We start from the raw sequence: 16,694 nt of genomic DNA on the forward strand, positions 1-16,694 counted from the left end.
CTCTCCTTGTTCTCTTGGGGTTTGTTTTGCTGCAGATTAGGAAAGGGCAGTGAACTGGAAGCTAAGCTTCAAGTGTGAAGGGTTATCAGGTAGATCCCAGGGATCCAGGGAGTAGGGGTGCAAGAAGAGAGGGAGAATGGGGGTTTCCCGGGAGTGAGCCACAGACAGTTCTCTGGCCACCTACAGGCATGGCCAGCTACCTCTCTGTTCTTACATTTTAGCCCTGGGTGTCCGTTTCGTAGGCCTTGGTCCCCAGTCACACACCTCCCTGGATACAGCCTTGCATTTTCTTCCTACCTTCCGAGCTGTTTCACTCCAGGGGGGTTCTTAGTCATATATGCCATCATGCAGGGACTATGCTGGAAGCTTCTTACATCCCGGCATCGATGCACACAGCAAGATTTAAGTACTTGTTGGGCAAATCAAGTAGGATTTCTGCCCATCTCTGGGAGCAGCCAAGCCTCACACCCCCCCACCCCGCCAATATTTTGTCCTGAGCTCCAATCTGACTATACCTAAGGAGATGGGGGAATGCGTGTTCGTCTATGAACCCTATGTCCAGCCTGAAAGGGGCAGGTGCAGCTGAGGACTACTCCTTCCCCCCCCCCCCCGCCGAACACTGTGGTGAACCTCTCACAGGTCTTCCTGCCATTCCAAAACATGTCTCTGTGTACTTGGGCCAGGATGCTGCATGTGGATTTTCAAATTCTTAGCGGATGATGTGGCCAGCCCTGCCGACAGAGGCTGAGAAAATTCAGACAAACGTCATCATCACTCCCCTGGGGAACAGAGAGCAGAGCTGGGAAAGGGAGGGTCTGCATAACAGCCTGGGCCAGGGGGTAGTTCTGCCTTTACAACGCCCGGGCTATTCGAAGACAGCCAAGTTGTTTCTGGACCTTGGAGGCGCTGTTTGGCATTGTGGGGTGTCGGCATGGCAACCGTATGGCCCGGATTTCTCCAGGAGGTCCTGATTTTTAATATTCTGTCCTGCTGTCAGCCCATGTGTCACAAATTGTGATGTGAAAAATTGGTAATGGAATGTGTAAAACTATAGGGAGATACTGACTCCATCCCTCAGTGGCTGCTTGCGATGTGGCTGGGTTTGTGATTTCTTCATGCTGTGTTTTATGGGCAAGGCAGTGGATTTGAGGAAATCCACTCGAATCTGCATTGATGCAGGCTGGCATTGGGCGGCAGCTAAAAAGCAGGCGGTGGAGCAGACACAGCTGGCCTTCAGTCTTCAGACCTCACGGTCAGGAAGAATGGTTGTGATTGACTTGGCACCTAGGTGTTCCATATGCCAGTTCTCCACGAAGCCTGGGTAGGATGCTAAGGTGTTACACGGAATGTCACTTTACAGACATATTTTTTAAAGGCTGTCCGTTATGAATATTTTCAGGGTAGGGGTACTCATTTGCGACATGTCCTGTTTGGAACCCTGGAAGTTTTAGGCAAGAGTTTTCTTAAACTGGAGTTTCTCACCCTACACTTGGAATACTGCTGATAACCGTGGACAAAGTCCTTCTACCTCTGGACCTTGATTATTTTATGTTAAATTGGGGTTAAATGATTCGTAAGGTTTGTTGATCCTTGGATAAGCTGATGAGAGCCTCATTCTAGAAGCAGATGAATGGCTTTAAGGGAATTTTCCTGATGCGTGTTGTGAGGTTTCTTGCTTGTGGACGGACATGCCCCTGTCCCGAGGAGGTCCCGCGGTAACCCTGAGGCCTCGCAGGGATCCCTGCTTACCTAGCGGGAGGGGACACATATGATGGCCGTTCTGGTGCCGTTCCCTGAGAGCAGAGGCTTCAGTCAGATCTGGAGGAGTTTATATTTTATTTATAATGTGTGCATTTTGGAACTTTGGGAATACGGTTTGCCTAAATCACAGAAAAGGATTTTATATTTCATTCATCTAGGTGCCACACACAAGGAAGAGGTTGAGGAGGGAGACGCACAAATACCCACAATTCCCTTTGCCAAAATGTTCAGATTGGAAGGGCCTGGTTTCCTGCCCCTGGGGTCCCATCCTGGGTCATGTTGAGACCTGCTCATAGGACTTGGGGACAGCATAGAGGCACCAAGACTGGTAAGGGCCTGACAGCCCAAGGGTCACCTCCCTGGGAGGCCTAAGGCTTGAGGTCCCAGGATTTGTAGTAGGGAGCTGCTCACTCTCCTAGTGGGCCCTATGTTTCTGTGTGGTATCAGTAGTTCCCCCACTGGCTGCTCCAGGCATCGGGCCTGGCTTCCTTCTCTGGTGGTTTATCAGCTCTGTGAGCAGACGAAGCCCTCAGGTCTGGAAATGCCATTTAAGTAGACATGGAGGGGCACTGATAGGCAAGGCGGGGCTGAATTGCCCAGGGAACTGTCTTGCAGTAATGGAGGAAACCGCCCTGGGGTCAGAGGTGAGCCTGTATCCGAGCAGTTCATTACAGTTAGAAGATTGAAGATTTATCCCCTGTCGGCTTCTGGAGGAGACCTGAAACCTTCCCTGTGACCGGAGGGCAAAGACACAAGGAGGCTAAGTAGACAGGAAACCGAGGGCTTCTGAAAGGAGCGGGGAGCAGATGATGTCAATGATGATCACACTTGGGCAGTGGTTCCATTCACTGAATCAGACAGTTTGGTACACTCGCAGATGGTGTGCGACTAGCTCTGGAAACAGTTTCCAGGGGCTTGATCTCTCTCCTCTAAACGGACACTCGTGGTCTTCGATCTGTACCCGACTGGCCTCTGTAATGCCCCTTACCTCCGTATGATATTTATAGACGCTCCATTCATTGGACCCTTCGACACTGTGTTAGATGTCTCCCAAACTTTAACTTTTCTGACTCCCCTCAACAACCTAATAAGTGGGTGCTGTTATCAGGTCCACTTAACATATGAGTAAACTGAGGCTTACTTACCGATGATCAGGCAACTAGGAAGTGCCTTTAAAATTAGGTGTTTCTAGGGGCACCTGGGCAGCTCAGTTGGTTAATTAAGCATCTGACTTCGGCTCAGGTCATGATCTCATGGTTCGTGGGTTCGAGCCCTGTGTTGGGCCCTGTACTGACACTTCAGGGCCCGGAGCTTGCTTCAGATTCTGTGTCTTCCTCTCTCTCTCTCTCTCTCTCTCTCTCTCTCTGCCTCTCCCCTGCTCATGCTGTCTCTCTCTCTCTCAAAAATAAATTAAAAATGTGTAAAAATTAAAAAAAAAAACCTAGGTGTTTCTAGGGGTGCCTGTGTGGCTCATTCAGTTAAGCTTCTGAGTCTTGATTTCGGCTCAGGTCATGATCTCACAGTTCATGAGTTCAAGCCCCGCATCGGGCTCTGTGCTGACAGCGGGTAGCCTCCTTGGGATTCTCTCTCTCCCTCTCTCTCTGCCCCTCCCTCATGCTCTCTCAAAAATAAATAAATAAACATAAACCTAAAAAAAAACAAAAACAAAACAAAAAAACCACCAAACCCTAGGTGTTTCTGCCTCTGAGGCTCATGCTGTATCTTCTTTCCCCTGAAGCATCTTTAGGGCAAGATTCAAGTCTGATGCATCCATCGGTGTGTCTTTCCAGGAGCACCTAGGTCAGCACCATGCATTGTGTTTACTCCTTAAATATTTGTTGGGGGAAGAATGCAAAAACCATATAGAACAAAATGTTAGCGGTAGGCAAGTAGGAGTGTGAGTAATCCCCCCATCTGTCTTTTGGCTTTTTCTACATTTTTTATAATGAACATCTATTAACATTATAATAACAAAGCCCATCAGGATAGTTATTTTAAAAAGTATTCAGGGGCTGAATAAAATCACTGTGGACCCCTCAATGAAAGTAAACATCTTAAGCATGTCTCGCACTTCTGAATCTCCCATCAGTGCTTAGCGTTGAGGCAACAGAAAAGGCACGAGACACAAGCGTATCGAGGAATAGAACTGGGGCCAGTGGGTAGAAGTTGCAGGGGGAGAGAAGAAGGAAGACTTTGTCACTGAACCGTCCATCATTGGAATAGTCCAAAGGCTGACCACACCCCTCTTCAACTGGTCAGCGCTTCCTTCCCGCAGCAGTTGTGAGGGGGTGAGAAAAGGCTTGTTGTCTAGCCTGTCTCCTAAGATGTCAGGCAGTTCCGTAACCGGGTTCGAAATAGGCTCCAATTAGTGCGCCACAAGAGACCTGGCGCCCTGGGAAGCAGGGCTGGCTGAGCACACGGAGGCCAAGGAGGAGGATGACTAAAGGACCCATAACTGCCGCTGTGTTGTCCCCTCCCTGTTCTTTTGAAGCCACCAAGCAGGGAGGGAGAGGGCGCCAAGGCTGGTCAGAGGCAAAGCTGCGGAGTAGGAAACGCTCCTCTGTAGTGTCTTTTCTGCTCCTCAGAACGAGGCCCCCACCAAGGTTTCCTGGCTGCCTGAAGCCCAGGCCTGCCTGTGTCCCCCACACCCTGAATTTCAGCTACACCCTGTAACAGTATCTGCCTGGAGACAGTGAGGCCACCCCGGAGGACTTCTGTGAACATATCAGAACACGTAGGCGTGGCAGGCTGGGGTATTTTGAAACAGAGGAGCAAATCGAAGAAACTTTTCGGTTATACTTCTTAGGCAGGATAAGGCTCAGGCCACCTTTGGGGAGACATTAGGGCAAGAGTGCCTCAGATGTAGCCTTTCTACTTTCCTGGACCCATCAGGATGAGCTTCAAGTGTAGCTCAAGGGCACGGGTGCCTCTTTCCTGCCATTCCATGAAGCGAGGTGTGGCTCAGGGTACATCAGGCACAACATGGTCGCCGAGCTCAAAGGTGGGTGGCATCTCTTAACATGCTGAGTGTGAGACTTGCCATTATGGGCCCTAGCAGGGCCAGGACCGAGCAGGACAGAGTGGCCCAGGATGGAGACAGATGTTGGCTGCCAGGGATCAAGGTGTGAGGGGATGGGGAGAGGATGTAGAATGAAAACCAAGCGACCCGCATCTAGCCCTGCCCCCGAGGGGCTGTGTTTTCTCGGGCGAGTCACTTCTGCTCTCCGAGCCTTAGTTCCTCATCTGTCGGATGAGGGTTGAACTATAGCATCTCCGAGGTGCCTCCCAACTGAAACCATCTTTGACTTTGTTGACCCACTTCTGCACCAGTGAGGTGGCCCCAAGCCAGGGCTCAAGGTCTGATGGTGCTTAGATGAAGGAGAATAAGGCTGGGGGCTGAGGTGTGCAAAAACCCAGACCACTTGTGTGCAAAAGAGTGTGAAACCTTTACCTTCTCACAAGGAATAAACCGGACCTACCCCCCCCCCTCTTAAAACACTGTCGGACGGAGCTACGCGGCTCTCCTTCGGCTAAATCGGAAGTCTGAGGTATTTGTGAGCGTGTCTGGGGATGCTCACAGACACCTATGTAGGAGTGTCCAGTGGGTGGACTTCAGACATCTCAACAATCTGGGAAGATCAGAAGGAAGCCACAGAGAGCCCTGAGCAGAGAATTAATAGTCAAGCGCCCTTGGACATGACTCCGAAGACAGGCGTGGAATTGCCCCGAGGCCGCAGCCTGGAAATGATCATTGTTGGCGATAGAAATCAGTTTAAGGGGTTCGGGAGGTTGGCCTTCTCCCACAACCTTCCGCTTTTCCTGGGTTACAAATACAGCAGATTAGAAGCAGCAGGATGAGAGAATTGCTAGGAGCCTGCCACTGCACTGAGAGGTGACAGTTGGCAGCAAAGGACCAGCCAGGAAGGGGCATGGGAGATTGGAGCAACCCCCTCCCCCAGCAAGCACACACTGGTCCTCAGTGCTGACGGCATCACTTGTTCCTTCGCTTGACAGTTATTTCCTGAGCGCTTACTATGTGCCCGGACTGTTCCAGGCCCCGGAGATCACAGAACAGGTTAAAAGCGCTGCTCTTGAGGACCATGCATCCTAGTGGGAGAGACAGACTACAAACAGATAAATGCACAGTGCATTAGGTGGGGGCGAGTCCCATGAAAATCAAATAAAGCCACAAGAGGGGACAGAAAGATGAGAGAAGAGGGGCCAGGAAAGGCCTCGCCGATTAAATGGTGTTTGAGCTGCCGTGTGAATGGAAAGGGTGAACCAGACAGGCATCTAGGGGGAGACTGTTCCAGACAGCCAAGGCCCAGGGCACAATGTCCACAGGGCGTGTGCTCGGTGAGCTTGGCTGGGGCAGACTCAGCAAGGGTAAGAGTGACCCGAGGTGAAAGTCCAGATCGTTAGGCCTGTGGGCCGTGGTGAAGAGGGCTCAGAAACATGTCCCTGAGTCATCAGGAAGTGATAAATTACGTTCAGTGTACGGGCTTGGTACGTCAGCGGACCGTCAGTCAGTTCAGAACATTTTCCAGAAATATGATCAAATGTAATAGGAAGTGTTGATTCTTAAAGAGGTAAACCTAAGATACTCTTCGGCTGGAACGCTTCATTTCTTTATAATGTGAGATCAGTGAGGTACTTGTGTGTGTGTGTGTCTGTGTGTGTGTGTCTTATGTGAGGGGGAATGGAGGGTGCTGGTGCCTGAAGAGATTTAAAAGACAAAAGATAATGGGGCCCTTGTTGAAATACTGGAGGGAAGCAGAGTGGGGGAGGGCTCTGTCTCCAGAGAGAGAGTTCTGTGTGGGAAGGAGAATTCCTCCATACGGTGGTCCCTGATCAAGTCCCCCTTTGTTGTTGCCCGGTTCATCGCATCCTCCTCAGGTGCATTTGGGACTCTGGAAAGGAAGTCTTCGGGCAATGCAGGAACTTGGAAGTCTTGTCCTTCTGTGCAAGCGGTTCCCCTTCTGCCCTCAGTCGGCAGGTTCCCCTTCTGTACAACAGAGCCCCGAAGGCAGAAGCATCCAGGCCCTTCCCCCCCGGGCACGGAGGTGGGAGGTGGGCACCGGAGGCCTGGCAGGATCGAGGACCCTGCACAGCTTTTTTTCAGGCAGGCAGTGGATGAAAGGGGCTGCCTTCAGGAGCAAGATGGCTGTGCCGGGGCCTGCCTGAGACCGTGCCCACTGCTGTTCAGCTGGCTTGCCCGTGCCCCGGTGACGGGGACCACATGGCTTCGTGTGTCCCCGGAAAGCTGCCGCTGCTCTCTCTTTGCGGTTCAGGTCACACGCGCTTAATTCCGGACCGCTGTCAGTCATGCCCTTTTAGATGCTGCTTTTCAGAGTTCACATTTTCATCCCTTTATCTTCTCACAGCAGCCCTGGCTTTTAGCTTCTTTCAACCAACTGTTGGGGAGTACTTCTGACATTTCAAGGCCTTTCATTTCACGGGGGGGTCTGGCCCCGGGAGGCCACAGCCAGAGGGGACCCGTGTTGCCAAGAATGCAGTCAGTTTGGGGGCAGGGGTGGGGGGGTAGCTTCTGGCGTCTCACAAGTCTGTGACCAGATTCTTGGCTTAGAGGCCAAATCTTTCCCCCTCCATGTGAAATTCCTCACTGGGGGGTGGGACTGGAAGAGGCTGAGGGGAATGGGGGAGGTGGGGGGCATTATCCCAGGGCTTGAGGTAGAAGAACACTGCCTGAGGCTCCGGAGACAGAACGAGTGATCGGTTAGTGATGTCTGCGGTGGTGTGCCTTGGAGGAGTGAATTAATAGGAATGAGCCACAGCCCCCAGATAGTTCACCAACCTGAGGTGAGAGGGAGAAAGGGAATCAAGGGACGGAGAACACACACTGCATGGATCAGGGAAGGTGATGGAGGGCTTTTTGGAGGCATCAGCCGAAAGGCATTTGCCAGGTAGAGAGCAGAAGCTGCCCATGGTGATGTTATTATAGCCTTGGTGCCACCTTGTGGGGGCACGAAAATGGCAGGGGCCTTCTCCCAAAACACGGAGAGAAAATGTCTTGCCCCTGGGTGCTCCCCAATGTTGCCAACCCTTGTTTTTTTGTTTTTTTGTTTTTTTGTTTTTTTGGGGGGTTTGCCTGCGCAGCAGAGAATGAAGCATCACCCACTCAGCCCTTCCAGTCCAGCAGGGTCCCTGAACCATGCCTGGGTGGGCTGGCCCGAGAACTGCAAAGCACGGAGCCCAGGGAAGCTGAAGGCTGATTTGACCAAGTCGGGGGGCAAACCACGCAGAGAGGGTCAGAAAGGGCCTGGGCCTGGTCAGAGAGAGAAACTGGTTGTGAGGTGACAGTTCCGAAGAGCCGGGCAAACAGGTACCCTGAGCGTCATCACAGGGGCTCTGGTGGAGGATGGCACCTGCCCACGGGTAGGGAGAGCCCTGCAAGGTCCAGACGGGCGGTGACCGATACGTGGCCACCAGCCACACGTGCCACGAGCTTGAAGTGTGGCCCATGCAACAGGAAGAGCTGGGCTTTTCGTTTAGTTTCAATTTAACTGATTGAAATTTAAAAGCAGACACTCATTGCAACTCTCGGTAAACTGTTGGGAGGGTTTAAAAGAACACTCTATGTGTGGAATCTGCGTTTTCAACTGTAAGTTTTATGAAGTCTCAATACAAATCAGGTATTTCTGGTGAAAATTTCGTGTCTAAATTGAAGCGTGCTGTAAATGTAAAATGCACACTGCATTTCAAAGACTTCGTACAAGAGAAAAACAATGAAAAAATCTCACAAATATTTGAAAATATTGACTGTGTTTTGAAATGGTAATACTTGGACGTATTGGGCTAAATAAAATACATTACTGAAATTAATTTTGCCTGTTTCTTTTTACTTTTTGAATGTGGCTACTAGAAATTTGGAAATTCCTTACGTGGCTTGCATTCCATTTCTTTGGGCTGTGCTGGTCCTTATGTGTGTTCGTGACCCCTCTCCAAAGAGCTACAAGGTTGTAGGCAGAAGGTTTTATATAAAGTAAAGAATATGGCTACATTCCCAGTTTACCTTGACTTTGGGGTAAGTCCTCTCCGGTCCAGCTGCCGCTGAGGCGTTGGTTCCTAACGCACCATCGTCTACGGGCACGGGACACCTCCCAGCGTGGGCCTTTGTCCTCACACCATCATTAAAACCAAGGTCAATGTTTTCTTGCAGCCTCTTCTCTTTTCAAAATCCCTTCTAAGCTCTCACTGTGATGAAAATGGGTTTTGGGGTAGGAGGGGCAGGAGCCCTGGATGCAGGGAGCTTTTACTCCCTTGGAAAGTAGAGGGATTAGTTCCGGTCTGTTGCTTTTGGTGTTTCGTCTTTATCCTGTTAGAGCCAGAATGATAAATAGGTCTCAGCTCTGCTGGCAGCCCAGAACCTGTGGAAGTGGCAGCCTGCAGCACTGTGGTGAGAAGGATTCCCAAGCTGTGTGCAGACTGAGCGGGAAAGAGGCGATCGATTAGCCACGTCTGTAAAGGGCACGGGCTGGGACCGTAGAACACGGGCTTTGTATAGAGTGATCCTGCCCTGATGAAGTTGTCTTCTTTGAGAATTCCACCCCCCCACCCCCACTTTCAAGACCTGATATGTTTTAAGAAGTTGGCCACTTTGAAGAAGCAGGGAGGAGGCTTGCACTGTGTCAGGAGATGTACGGAGGGGAAGCTGGTCATCTCGGTGGAGCAGAACCCTAACCAAGGGGATGGGACAAGAGCTTTAAACCACTGTGCAAACGTTCAGTGGCACTTTTTCACTTACTCGGTAGAGCTGGGTCGGCTCTGGTCTGGGACCAGTCTACTTGCAGCAAAGAGACAGGGCTGTAAACCCAAGGAGCAGGGTAGAAACCTGGAGGGTCTGAGGGAAGAGAAGAGGGTTGGCTCTTTTCCTTTTCCTCTCCATCTTCCCTCCCTTCACAGTGGGCTCTGTGAACTTTGGAACCTTTCCTGCTTCTTGGTGCCACATTCCTGGTTGTGGCTTTGCTCAGGACGCAGCTGGAGAGAGGCCAGGGGCATAGCCACTGGAGCCAGAGTGCCAGCGTTCATGTTCCAGCTCTGCCCCTTACTAGCAAGTTATTGAAACATGCCGTGCCTCAGTTTTCTCATATGTAAAATGGAGCCATTCATATGGCTGCTTGCTCTGAAGGTTAAATGAGTTAATCCCCATAAAGTGTGTAGAATCATGCCTTGCACATAGTAAGTGCTATACTAGTGTTAGTACACGAGTTAGTAATGACACTGTAAGTTCTCATCATTTGTTCATTTGTATGTTACTAATTAATGCTGCATATCAAATCACCCTAAAACCTATTGGCCGAAAACAACAATAATCGTTTGTTCTCTCCCGTTGTTTCTGTGGGTCAGGTATGTGGAAGTGGCCTGGCTCGGGGTTTCTCGGTGAGGTTGTAACCAGATGTCAGCCACCGTCATCCAGGGGAGCGAGGGTGGCTCTCTCCTGTGGCTGGCCGGCTGGTGCTGGCCGTAGGCAGGAGGCCTTGGTTCTTCTCCGTATGGGGGTCTCCCCATGTCTGCTTGAGTGTTTTCACGGTATGGTGGCTGGCTCCCCCTGTGGCAAGCAATCCAGGAGACCAAGGTGGATATGGCAGAGACTTCCTGACCTCACCTGGGAAGTCACACAAGCAAAGAAGTGATGTGGTCTGACTTACATTTTGAGAGACTGCTGTGGCTGCTGGTTTGAGAAGAGACAGGAGTTCTGAACAGGAGGCTTCGGCAAGGGCGAAGCACTTTTGACCGCCTGGCATGTGCCAGAAACCTGCCAGTTGGGTTTCATATACTTTTCCTTTCATCCGTCACAGCAGGCTGGTGGCCCGAGTGTTACAACCCCCCTTTTACAGGTAGGGAACCTGACTCAGAGAGGGTAGGTTATCTGCCAACAGAGCCAGGATTCACCCAGGGTTGCCTGGCACCAAAGCCTGGGGAGACGCACAACCTCTCAGGACGCCCACCTCACGATGGGACGGCTTACGAGGGAAAACAGACTTTGTGAGGGATCTTAATTCCTGTATTTCTCGAAGTCAGGATGGGGAACCCGAGAAAGCCAAGAAACATTCACAGGTCAGACAAGGGAGAGGAGCAGGGCCCTCTCAGCACCTGTCAGCGCTGGGGGGAAGATCAAAGGGCTGGGGCAAGGTTTGGAGGATTGGCTGGACCAAAAGGTATGGGCTGGGGAGATTCCCTGCACTTGACTCAGGATCTCCAAATTAACAGAACTTCTGAAGTCAAGGGAAGCCTTCGTGTTACCTGAGCCCTAGAGAGTTCCATGCGGAGGGATCAGGCCCACCCACCTGGAATGGAGTACCTGGGAGTAGTAAAATAAATGAACTAGATCAATGTGTATCTGCACAAATGGTGTTTAAAACCATGATGTTAGAGGGGGATTGCAGAGGATTCTGTAGGATGCAGTTGTGCAAATTCGAAGAATATAGTTGTGTCTATTGTTCCTGGATATATGTGTGTATGTGTGCGTGTGTATCTCAAAGTGTAACAACCAACCAAAAAGGATACACAGCACACTTAGAGCAGTGAGTGTTCCTGGAGAGAGAGGAGGAGGGGACCAACAGGGAGTTTGACTTCACTGGCAACATTTTATTTCGGTTGTTTTTTGAAAAGAGAGGCTTGCAGCCAATCTGACAAAATGTTAACAAGTTGTTAATTCTGGTAGCAGGGCAGGTGATTCCTAGTCTTTGTACTTTCTGGAATTGAAAAAAAAAAAAAACAAACAAACCTTGAATCTAAAAACATTTTAAAAGGAAAGGAAAGAAACAGCTGGTCCCCCAAAGTTGATGAGTCTCAGCTGCATGAAGAAGGAGAAGAGGGCTGCCTGGGTGGCTCAGCCCTCCCACACGTGCGCTCTCTCTCTCTCTCTCTCTCTCAAAATAAATAAATAAACATTTATTTATTTTTTTTAATTTTTTTTTAATGTTTATTTATTTTTGAGACAGAGAGAGACAGAGCATGAACGGGGAGGGTCAGAGAGAGAGGGAGACACAGAACCTGAAGCAGGCTCCAGGCTCTGAGCTGTCAGCACGGAGCCCGACGCGGGGCTCGAACTCACGGACTGCAAGATCATGACCTGAGCCGAAGTTGGCCGCTTAACCGACTGAGCCACCCAGGCGCCCCAATAAACATTTTTTTAAAAAGATGGAGGAGGGTAGTAGAAGACTGAAGGCATGATTCCTGCCCCCCCCCCCCCCCAGGCCCCCAGAAAGCCTGTCACCCATGCAGCGCTGTTTTCACTTGCCTGGAGGACAGCAAAGCGATTCTCAATCCTCTGTGCTCAGGCGTGTCTTCTGTACCCGAAGATCAGCCGAGGAGGGGCTGGCAGTGAAGGCAGCGGTGGTGGAGACAGCACGTTCTCCAACAAAGCCCGAGTGTTGAGGGTGCAAGGGCCGGAGGAAAAGAAGGGTCAGGTGCCGGGAGCCCAGGCCAGGAGGATTGAGAGCCAGAGCCTGGAAGTTCCATCTGTGAAAGGACATGACTCGTAAAATGGGTGTCTCTCACCCTCTGTCAGGGGTGAAGGGATTGGAAAAGTCTTTTGATAGAAAGGTATGAGACCAAAGGTGTGAGGTTTTTCTTCATTATTCTTTTTTCTCCCTTTAGACATAGTACATGGTTAATATACAAAAGACAGGAAATTGAAAAGGAGATGAAAATCACCCCAAATCATACCATTATTAACATCTTGGTAAATAATCAATTCAGATCTTTTTTGGTGGATTTTTGAAAATAAAATCATGCATTTTATGCTGGTTCTTTTTTTTTTTTTAATGTTTATTTATTTTTGAGAGAGACAGAGACAGAATGTGAGTGGGTTAGGGGCAGAGAGACAGAGGGAGACACAGAATCCGAAGCAGGCTCCAGGCTCCGAGCTGTAGGCACAGAGCCTGACGCAGGGCTCGAACTCATGAGCTGTGACATCATGACCTGAGCCGAAGTCGGACGCTCCACCAACTGAGCCACCCAGGCGCCCCTGTAACTGGTTCTTTTAACACTGTATCATGAACACCTTTCTATATCATCGTCTTCCAAATATTTTTTAATGGATGCCTAGATTTTCGATGGGTGAATATTCCATAGATTATATATACCATCACAGTTCATGGACTCTGAAGATTAGATTGCATAGGATAATATGAAATTGGGTTGTTTTTGGGTCAAAAATGGTCACTATTGGAAGTTTCATAGGGTTCAACTAAATATGTTTTCCAGTTTTTCATTTTTATAAACAACACAACAATGAACCCTTTGTAGGTGCACCTTTACACATAGTCTTGATTAATTCCTTAGATAAATCCTGGCAATGGAATTGTTGAACACAGTATCAAAAATTCCAATAAAGACAGAATCGGATAGGGCTGGGATTAGGGAGAGGTGAGTGGAGTGAGTGGTGTAAGTCAGGGCCAGATCTGTCTGTATCTCAGATGTTAGTTTCTGTTCATTCCGGATACTTTGCATTAACTTTGATTTTTCAGAATATGTCTTTAAAATATCTATTTTGGGGCACCTGACTGGCTCAGTCAGTACAGCCTGCAGCTCTCGATCTTGGGATTGTGAGTTCACGCCCCACACTGGGTGTAGACATTACTTAAAAAAAAAAAAAAATCTGTCTCGATTCCTGAGTTTGTTTGGTGCCCCCTTACATTTTGCACCCAACATGAGTGCCTCAGTCGTTCCCCCTGCTCCTGGCCGGGGATAGCACTAGTGTTTCCCTCAAGGAATTGTCATGGTGAGTGAGGCCTGTGAACCACTCAGAACGGCGTCCAGAATAAGTGTGCTCAATAAGTATTATGTTTATCTCCTCTCAGAAAACATTTGTCGTCCAGCACGTGACAGGTGCTAAGCTAACAGCTGGGATGCCAGGGTGAGTAAGACCCGGTCCCTGTGCTCGAGCTGCTTGGACGTGTCAGGGAGCCCGCCAGCGTCGGGGAAGGTGGAGGGTGCCGTCGCAGGGCACGTCCTTCCTGGGTACGGTGAAGTCTTTGCCTTGTGCACTGGAGGGATGATAATGTGGCCTGAAGTCGTTAATACGAGCACATGCTGGTCACACAGGAAGCAAAAGGGACATCAGGCAGGAGGTGTGGCCTGAGCCAAGATGCAGTGTGGGAGGCCCAGCTCCAAGTCTTTCTGTTAGTATGGGAGGAGGACTGGGCCAAGAACGGGTGGCAGCTGGGGATCCTGCTGGGCCAAGAACGGGTGGCAACGGGGGAGACACGGGGATCCTGCCCTGAGCCCCATGTCCGCTTGTTCCCAAGCCACGCTGACTGCAGGAAGGCCAGCCTGCGACGGTCCGTTCACACTTACAGGGGTGCTACGTTCCTGTGTAACGTCAATCGTGACGTTGATGCCTAATGTTGATTTCTTCTTGTTGTCTTATTTTTAATCATGGCAAAATATACATAACACGAATTTTACCGCATTAACTATTTTTTTACTAATGCTTTTTTTTTTTTAAGTTTATGTATTTTGAGAGAGTGTGAGAGTGCATGAGCATTGGGAGGGGCAGAAAGAGAGGGAAAGAGAGAATCCCAAGCAGGCTCTGCACTGTCAGCTCAGAGCCCGACATGGGGCTCGATCCCACGAACCCTGAGATCGTGACCTGAGCCGAAATCAAGAGTGGGATGCTCAACCAACTGAGCTACCGAGGCACCCCTTTATTAACTATTTTAATGGTACACAGTGTCATTAAGTAGCATTAACCCTCACACTGTTGTGCAACTTACCTCCACCATCCATCTCCAGAACTTTTTCATCCCCACCATTCTACTTCCTGTCTCTCTGAATGTATCTATTCTAGGTGCCTCACAGAAGCGGGATCATACAGTACTTGTCTTTTTGTGACTGGCTTGCTTCGCTTAGCTTGATGGCCTCAAGGTTCATCCGTGTGGTAGCAGGTGTCAGAATTCCCTCCCCTTTTGAGGCTAGATAATAGTCCATTGTATGCCTAGACCACATTGTGTTTATCAGTTCATTCATGGACGGACGCTTGGGTTGCTTCCAGCGTTTAGCTATTGTGAACAATGCAGCTATGAACACGGGTGTACAAATATCTGTTTGAGACCCTGCTTTCAATTCTTTTGGGTATATTCCCTGAAGTAGAATTGCTGGGCCATAAGGGTCATTCCATTTTTAATATTTTGAGGAACCACCATACTGTTTTCCTAGTCTTATTATTTTTATTTTTTTAATTTATTTTTTATTTTTTTTAAATGTTTATTTACTTATTTTTGAGAGAGCGTGAGTGGGGGAGGGGCAGAGAGACAGGGAGACACAGAATCCCAAGCAGGCTCCGGGCTCCAAGCTGTCAGCACGGAGCCCACTATAGGGCTTGAACCCGTGACCCGTGAGGTCATGACCTGAGCCCAAGTCGGAGGCTTAACCGAGGCACCTGGGCCAGTGCCTGCCCCTAGTGAACCCTGGTTGCCTGGATGAGGCTCCTGGAGGTTGAGTAACTTGCCCAACATCCCACAGCTGGAGGGGAGGTGAGGGGAGGTAGAACACATTCGAACCCAGGCGCCAATCCCAGGGGCCAAAGACTTGATCTCTGGGCTGTACGTGCTCTCCGAGATGGCCTGGCTCCCATCAGTCCTGGGAGAAGCCTCACCATCCCTACCCTTCCCTTCCCTCCTCTTGGGGTAGAAGCTGAGGATACGGCCCTTCGGGAGCCCCACCCCACCCCCCAGCTTCACAACAATTGGTTGTAAAAGTTGCCAGTGACAGTCATGACTCTTAAGAAAAGAAAGGGGCAGACAGATCCAATTTCGGTCACCCAAGTTCAGGAGGAAATACCAGCTTGGGCAGCTCATGACAAATAAAAAACTGGGAGTGTTAGGGGCGCCTGGGTGGCTCCATCAGTTAAGTGTCCAACTCTTGATCTCAGCTCACTCAGGTCATGATCTTATGACAGTGCGGAGCCTGCTTCGGATTCTCTCTCTCCGTGTCCGTCTGCCCCTCCCCTGTGCATCTCTCTCTCTCTCTCTCTCTCTCTCTCTCTCTCTCTCTCTCTCTCTCAAAAAATAAAAAAATCAAAAGTAAATAAATAGACATTAAAAAACAAAACAAAACTGGGAGTGTTCGCCACAGGCCAACCCTACTCCCTGAGTGCGGGGACAGCTGCTGCTGTGTCTCAGCCCAGCTGCGCTCTAGATTGCTTTTCTTTAGCTGTTCCTTGCACGCCAGGGGACAGGGTCATCATTTGTACCTGACCTCTGCAGTGTCTGCTCCATGGTGAGCACTCAGGGACTCTGTGATGATTGAGCCTACAGGGCCTGGAAGACCTTGGATTTAACTCTGTGAGCCACGGACTGTTGACATCTCCATTTGACAGATAAAGAAACTGAGGCTCTGAGAGTGAGTGACTTATTGATGTTTTCCGCCAAACAGTCACAGTGCTGGGATAAGAAGCAGGCGCTGGGCTCATCTAAGGAGAGGGAAATCCAGAAATCCGTTTCAGGTCCAGATCTGGTCAGGTTTTTGAGGCTGCCCTGAGGGCACCTGCTTGGCTCCCTGGAGTGGGAGGGAGGAGACGTGTGAGGGGAAACGGGGCAGTTCCAAAGCCAGTGGACCCCAGCACCCCCCGGCTTGTCTGCCCTCCCAGTTTTTCAACCTTTTGTGAGCTCTGGCAGTGGAAATCCCTCTCCTTTGTTGCCAGCCAACGGGGCTGTGTGGTCATGACAGCAACCCAGCCCTCCATCCCCCTGGGCTGCACGTGCTCATGGGACCCGGCAGAGACGTGGCTTGCTTAGGAACACTGACATCACTCTCTCTTCTCCCAGGACACTGGCCTGTGGCGTTCGCGACACCTGGTGTTTTTCATGCCTGAGGACCCACATAGTCTCCCTTCACTCCAGATACAGTCCTCTGCCCAGGCGTGGGGGTCCTGGGTAGGAGCTGAGCCTGTCCAAACCCCACAC

General features: G+C 50.2%; 1 protein-coding gene across 1 annotated transcript in view; it reads left to right on the forward strand.

Moving 5' to 3' along the window:
• Positions 1-16,694, forward strand: part of GALNT16 (polypeptide N-acetylgalactosaminyltransferase 16) — a 93,463-nt gene that overhangs the window by 2,674 nt on the left and 74,095 nt on the right. The gene's annotated exons all lie outside the window — the stretch shown is intronic.

Source organism: Acinonyx jubatus, chromosome B3 (genome assembly GCF_027475565.1).
Source record: "Acinonyx jubatus isolate Ajub_Pintada_27869175 chromosome B3, VMU_Ajub_asm_v1.0, whole genome shotgun sequence".
NCBI classification, from domain to species: Eukaryota; Metazoa; Chordata; class Mammalia; order Carnivora; family Felidae; genus Acinonyx; species Acinonyx jubatus.